This window comes from Epinephelus moara, chromosome 2 (genome assembly GCF_006386435.1).
Source record: "Epinephelus moara isolate mb chromosome 2, YSFRI_EMoa_1.0, whole genome shotgun sequence".
NCBI lineage: Eukaryota > Metazoa > Chordata > Actinopteri > Perciformes > Serranidae > Epinephelus > Epinephelus moara.
The window spans coordinates 4,542,385-4,550,172 of record NC_065507.1 but is presented as its reverse complement, the minus strand read 5'-3'; the positions used below and the strand labels follow the sequence as shown (position 1 = coordinate 4,550,172).

Below are 7,788 nucleotides of genomic sequence, written 5' to 3'. Positions count from 1 at the left end.
TACAATTTCAGAGTTTGAAAAAACTCCCTACGTTGCAGAACCAATAGTAAATCCGCAGGGTGGTCCTTCGGTGGCTCGCTGAACTCTTGTGCTCGTAAACATAGTCCGACTGCGTTAAAAGTTTTAAACAAGGTTGCTGTAAGTCCTTCATTTCCACAATCTTGTGGACTGAGCACACGCTTGATAAAACGGATTTAAATCTCTCGGCATCCATTTTCAAGCTGTCTGTGTGTTTGTTTCCTTGCGGACGAGAAAAGGGGGAGCGCACATTTCCGGGAGGGCGTGTCCTTTTCAAAAATGCAAGAGGCGTTGCTTTGTTGCCGGCCGTTTTCTGTGTTAAACACACTTTAGAAAGGAGTGTCCCCAGACTATCAGAAGGCGGAGATCTCTGATTGTCTGGTGGCGAGACTAATCCACCACCAGTGGCTCACACGTGCGGCGTCATCAACAGCCCCTCCCATTGCAGAAGGCCGCCTCAGTCTGTTTAAACCAAAACGGTTCTGCCAACATGACTACCCTACGAGGTGGAAAATTGGGCATCTCGGATCAACCTGCCAATCCGGCTCTGTGTGTCTAAACGCTCGCAGCTTGCCGGCAAAACGGCCCAACATTCGTCGAAAATTTGGCAGTGTAAAAGGGGCTTAAGACGCTGACGAGTAGGGTTGCAGACATAAACCAGTTTCAAGGTATACCGTGATATAAAAGTTGATGGTTATCATACTGTGTATATTTGCTTATCTAGATCAGAACCTTGGATATCGGCAAAAAATCCAGTATCATGCATCCTTAACCGTGAGCGGTGGAGCTTCTCCCAGGTGTTAACAGACTGTTACGCTAACAGACTAGCTGGTGAGCTGTACCCATGTTAGGCAGTGTAATTCTGTTAATGAACAATTATTAAAGTTACAAATTGTCAATGTGTCACACATTGTGCGCCATGGTGTTTTCCAGGGGTGGGGAAAAAATTTACACAGCATTGTGTTGGGTTATTATTTGTTCTCAAGTTAAAACAGTTAGTTAAGAAGGGTTTGCATGTGCTGGAACTCCTACAGTTAAAGTGGTATAAAGTTTTTACCCTTGCATTTTGCCAGATGCATACGTATCCATAAGGATGTGATATCTTTATACGAGCCTTCTGTGTTCCTGCAGCAGTGTGTGTGTGTGTGTGTGTGTGTGTGTCAGGAGGAGGACTGACATATTTGTCAGGGCAGAACTATGCCCTGACAGCCTCCTGACACAGTTGTCATTACTGCCTGCAGGGCATCTGACTTCACTCCAATAGGTAGTTTATGTTGGGCTGGCCTCTCCCTCTCCAGGCTATCTCCACTCTCGTTGTTTTCTAGACTGCGTCAAGTCCAAGTTGAGATGAAGTTTGACAAGTGAGAAGCGTCTGAATGGCTGGTTAAACTAGCTCATTGTACCTGGAATACAAACCTAATGAGTTGAAAACCTCAGAGCTGTCTCTCCATGGCGTATCGTTGGGGTCGGGTGAGTTAATGTTGCTAAAGTCTTGAGCCTGACTGACCAGTAAATGTCTCATAAAAAAGATGAATGTGTAATTCGAAGGTTAAAAGTAAAGGTAGTTCTTTAACCTTAACTGACAGCGTAAAGGATTCATGTTGAGTTAATGCTAACTAGAGTTTCAGTGTTAACCAGCTCAGTGAAACCAAAGATAAACTCAGCTGTCTGTCCAGTTTAGATGAATGAAATCACTCCTGTTATTCCAGCTGTGGCTTTATGGTATCAGTAAGGTCAGTTAGGTGGGTCTTTACTATAATTTGGGTGCTGCAGCTTCTTTTTACTTCTATGAAAGTCGATTTTGACACCATGTGGAAACATTTCAGCTTCACACAAGGATTTATTTGTCACTTTTATTCCATTGATTGTTGTAACCAGTGATACTAAATGATATTTGTAAGAGAAACAGGGTTGAATCCACAGCAGCTTGCTCCCTGCCTCCTCCAGAGAGATCGAGGGTAAGCGTTAGCAAGTCACACCTGGAGCTGGTGAGAATGCAGCAGAGTAGTAACATGCTCAGAAACACTTCATCATGTCGAGTCCCTGGTGAAATCGTGACCAAATACGACACGTAGAGTACGTCCAGACTGGCAGCTGCTGGTCGTGTTGTTTTGGCCCACATGTCCTCAGATAGGCTGGTTCATTTCTGCTGCCTGCGGGAGACTCAGCGAGCTCGTCTCACCTGTCTGACTGCTCTGTAGTGTTGGGACTGAAGTGAACACGCTCGCTGCCAAAGCCTCAAGGGGCGTTTCCGTAGCAGTGATAATCAAAACATTAATAAGCTCGGTTCCTGGACAGGTGCAGGTGGAATGGGAAGTTGTTTCAGTGGTGAGATATATTTTAATTTCACCTGCAGCTCACCTGGTAATACAGGACACAGGCAGCAGGCCAATCATACTCAACGTACGGCTTGTGGGCCAGATAGGGTGCTGGGTGGACCATTGAATGTTTTCTAATTTACGATGAAAGTAAATTGATTAATATGGGATTTGTTTTTTTAAAAACCCTCAATGTAATGTATTAAAATGCATCTTAATAGAGCTCGTTCATGAAAAATGTGCAGATTTGTTCATTTTAAACAGGGCGGATGTTTGTTTCACTGCCCCATGTCTACATGAACATGGATTTCTGTCAACACTTTGACTTTGAGTCATTGATTTGCTCTCTCTGATTTTAAATAAACAAAGTTTTGCCTTTCAAAAGATAAACAGGAATACCACGGTCATGGGAAACCTGGAAAAGTCTTGAATTAGTAAAAATCATTGAAAGTTTTGGAATTTTGTTGTTTGTAATAAAATTAATTGCTACAGTAATCTTCCAGGGATAACTTTCCACGTAATGTAACATCACATTGAATTTATTTTCTGTAAGTTAGTCGTTGACGTAACGTAGCTCTGATATGCATCAGCTTAAAGGGAAATTTTGGTTTATGTCAACCTGTCTCCTATCGTCCTAACTTTGTTTCAAGTGACTAGTGACATAAAAATAATAGTTAGCATGTTAGCCGTTAGCCTAGATACAGCCGGGGCGCATAGTAGCGTCAGACCTGTTAAAACGTAAGTGAACGGGCAACCTTCAAGTGCAAAGTTAGTCCACTAAACAAGCTTTTTTTCCACAAAGACCTCCTCATATCGTTAGGATAAATGTCAGAGAACATATAGAAAACGACATGTAAACGTGTTGTCTTACCTTACCGGTGTGCTGCCATGTTTGTTTACCATTTAGCTCTGCTTTCCAAAGTGTGGCCGAAATATCGCGAGAACAAGCGGCGATCTCATACCGTGCCTGAAATCTCGCGAGGAGATTGTGGAGGAGGAATTTGATTTTGCAGAGTTTGATGGCCACCCTTATTTATTTGAGCCAGAATACACTGACGAAGAGCTTTGTGAAATTGAAGAACGGAGGAGGAGAGAGAGAGAGACGCAACAGGTAGAGGACGAGAGAGGAGGAATGGCTGCTGCAAGGCTGCCGGCTAACATGCTAACTGTTATTTTTATGTCACTAGCCACTTGAAACAAATTTAGGACGATAGGAGACAGGTTGAAATAACCCAAAATTTCCCTTTAAGGCTTCAGGATATATCAATCCAGCATCAACATTGCAATGTGCAATAGTCGCGGCGAAGGTCGTGCAATGTCAAGTAAGGCAAATTAACTCGAACTTATCTGATGCTTGATACAAATATAAAACTTGCACAATTTTCATTTTCCATGACTTATAGTGGCCAAGCCTTCTGCTTTTAGACGTTATGTGTATATGTCACGTAGTGTGGTGGTGTTTGTTATGGGAAGTGAGACTCTCCTGCGTGTGTGTGTGTGTGTGTGTGTGTGTTTGTGTGTGTGGAAAAGCACCGTAACCATGTCCCTCAATTTTTCTGTGTATATTTTTCACCCTGGGACAGCATGTACTCCCAGTTTGGAAAGCCAATGCCCTCTGTCCTCTGTCGTGTACCTTTGCAGCCACCGTACAGCAAACTTTGAAGGTCTTTCTCTCAAAATCATGGCTCAGTGACAGTCATTATGTAATGTGACGGATTTTGCTTAATATTTGGAGAACAAAGACAACACTTGGTTCTGGACCCTGATGGAGAGGGATGGTTTCCTGTCGTCTCCCTGCTAATTGCCTACTGAGCACAGAGCTCACTTTCACTTATTCAGACATATTTTTAGTGTGTGTCTTCTATTTCATCGTCCTCTAACCTCAGTGGAAGTCAGACATTGACTGATAGAGCAGCATCAGCTCTTGCATGACTTGTGATGTCACACTTGGCATCATTACGACCTTCCTTCACTTTCACAAGGACCACGTTCATGTCTTAAAAAATGAATCTAGACGTTGAGTGTTTCTTCACTTCGTGCCCCTTTCTTTCTACCAGCTAGTGCAGAGCACATGAGCGAGGAGGAGAAATCAGTGCCAGACAACTGATTCATAATGGAAATATGCAGAAAAAGGGCAAAACACTCTCAGAGTAATCTAACCGTTTCTCCATCAGAACCACACGTCTCGCTCATTTGGTTATCATTAGAGAAGTTTCATAAATCATGTGAAACAGGAGTCAGAAGAAACAAGTTTTCTCTCTCTGACAGGACTGACTGCTACAAACCTCTGTTCTCCTGTTTGCATATTTAACCTGGATCTTTTACATGAGCAAATATTTCACTCCAGTTGGTTTAACGCTCCGGGGACTGATTTGTTTCTTAGCTCTTTGAATCCTGTTCAGTCTGAGAAAGACAAACTGTACGCAGGTCTGCTGTTTGTAGCCAAGTGTGAGACAAAGTGGACGATAATCAAACTCTTAACAAACCCTGACGTCCATCTGAGGTCAGAAATGAGACTGTGTATTAGGTCTTATTAAGTGTCTGTGGACTGGTGCAGTTCTTAAAGGGACTCTCCACCAGTTTTACACCAAAAGCAGATGTGGAATTTGAAAGAAATGGGGATTTTAGAAGATGTTAGATGTTAGAAGATGCAGTCTTCTTGGAGCTTGACCCATACTGGGGACTAAAAGTCAAACTATTGTGGTTTCTGCTGCTTTGATTTTGACCATGCTTTGTAAAAATGTGTCTCTTGTAAGTCCCCCAACTCCATGAAAACCTTTGGTCCCTTTTTCTTGTCGCCTTTGCATTTTTCCCAAGAACCAAACAACCGTGCTATCACGGCACTCCTGTGTGTCATTTTGGACAGCATTCGGGGTAAGGAACTCCTGGACCTCATTGTTTTTCCAATTTGGGGACATTTACAGCCTCTGCTCTTCTTCTTTGAGTTAGCTGCTAACTGCTATCAGGTCGGACACATTACATGTCATCAAAACCGTGGTCACAGTCTTCAACAGACATCGTTTCTGGGCTGTTATGACCTCCATTCCCATCTTAGAGGCGAGGCAACTCTGTCAGCCAATTCTGCAATCGTACGTTAAACAGAATGGCGAAGTGGCCGAACGGCGTGATACACCCGCCTTGAACAGGCAGTATTAAAGGGGCTGAATTATGTTAAATCCAATCAAGTACATAGGTAATCATTGTAGGGCTGTAACTATCGATTATTTTCACTATTCTTTCCCCAATAATTGTTTTGTTTGGAAAATGAAATCAAATTTTCTAGTTACCAAGAAAAGGTCTTCAAATGAGTTGTTTTCTCCATCCAACAGTCCAAGAATTTTATGTGTGTAAAATGATTAGTTACCTATCAGAATCATTGTGGATTTATGTACTAATCAACAAGCCAACAAATCTTTCAACTTACTAAGATATGTGTGAATGAGTGGAGTTAAGTGACAGGCCTCTGTGATCCACAGCCGTCTTTTTAACTGTGCCAAAGCAGGAAAACAAGCCAACACAAGCAGAAACGCCATCAAACTTCAGTCCTGGTTTATGTGGGTTTAGACGCCTTTTCATTCCCATCATTATCCATCCACTCTTCCATCATGCGCACTGTATGGCGCACTGAAAGCAGCAGGTTAGATGAGGTTTACATAAACAGTGTGACATCTGAGCTCTGTGAGCGCACCCGGGGCGATGTAAAGGTCAAGCTGCTATTGTTCACAGGCCGGCTGGATGATCAAATCCCTCGGCTTTCTTCCCCTTTCTCAGCCTCTCTCAGATGTGGTTGCTTGTTCCGTCTGTCCTTTGAAACAGGAAGGAGGGACCAAAGGGAGGAGAAAGCACAGAGGAATAAGAGACATAAAATATGAAACCCTGCTGCAAAACAATTTAGTGAGATGTAAGATACAGTGAGTAAAAACAGTTGAATACATCAGATGCAATGCATCAGAAGTTTACATGTCTTGTTTACGTTGATCAGATAGTTCTTTATTTCTTCAAGTCATTATTTTACGAATAAATTTAAAAGGTTTTGTAGTAAAAATATAGTAATATTACTCAAAATAATGTACGTAACATATGTATCATATTGGCTACAGCCATGCTAACAGCTCTGTGAGGCTGTACGTAGACTCAGCACTGCTTTAGGCTACATGCTACTGTCAGTGCGCCAAAATACTCACAATCACAGAGTCAACATGACGTTTAGCAGGTGTAATGTCGATTTAAACTTTGACCTGATTGTGACTGGGGCTTCGAATCGTTAGTCGGAGACCCCTCAGTCAACTCAGATTGCTTCAAGTTGTTGTGCAGTGTGCTGTGCAGTGTACTTGTGGGGATGTTTAGATCCAAGATTTTGCTACCGAGTGAGCGCTCTTTCACGCGACCATGTGGTACAGACAGCTGAAGACATGACGCAGCAGCACAGAGGAGGAGATACTTCGCGCCATGAGGCTCCGAGATATTATTATTTTGTCTCCTCTGCTCAGAAGTGGTGAATTTACAGCTCACAGATACTTAATACGACGCAGTCTCTGGCTTTTGTCTGATATCTAGGGTTGGAAAAAAATATTGTAGCACATTTCCGATCCATTGTTAGCGCCGTTAGCTTGTTTACTATGTTACATGAATGCCGCTGTCACACTGAACATCCCGCTGAGCCCCGTTCAAACATTAAAACTTCAAAAAGAATTGTCATATATTCGTATCAAAGGGCCAAGTCTGATTCGACTGACAATTGTGAGTCAGGTACAGCCCTAACAGGAATGTGGTTGTGTTTAAGTGGTAACACCAGATTCATGGAAACTCCTGCAAGATTACATGTTCCGTGATTCATGTGATCATTTTAACCCAATCCATGATCTTTCCCTAACCTGAATCAAGTGCTTTTTGTGCCCAGGCCTAGGAGACCATCTAGCTGCGACCCATGATTGTCTGCACCAGGTGTCATGGCAGTCGTTCGTTAGTTACTGACACATTTCACTTAATTTCAGAAATGTCAACTTCATGGTGACGCTAGACAGCGTCAGGGGATCACCAGAGTCAGTTGGATTCATCCTCTGGGGATCATGAATGTGTTAAGACAAATGGACGAGAGCGGTATATAGATTTGGGGGTGTGGCAGTGCGGTGAAGGATTGTTTTAGACTAATATCCGTCTGACACTTCCCTTTGGAACAATTTAAATCAGCCAGTCACTCTTCTTTACCTCTGATAAGTATAATGTGCTGCAGTTTGTTTATTTATTTGTTTATTTATTGGTACCTGTCTTCAAAAACACATACGAGTAAACATTAGTTTTAGTTTTAAACATTAGTTGCACCTCTTCAGGTCTCCTCCTGCTAATCTGGCTCATAGCTGCCTTGTTTGCTGCACAGGATTTGGAAAACATGACGACATGTAGGAGCCGGGTAGGCACGTACTTGGCGTGTTCCTGAGACCGGGTGGAGGTC

At 42.8% G+C, this 7,788-nt stretch overlaps 1 protein-coding gene across 1 annotated transcript in view; it reads left to right on the top strand.

Moving 5' to 3' along the window:
* Positions 1-7,788, top strand: part of LOC126400892 (unconventional myosin-Ic-like) — a 99,186-nt gene that overhangs the window by 45,510 nt on the left and 45,888 nt on the right. The gene's annotated exons all lie outside the window — the stretch shown is intronic.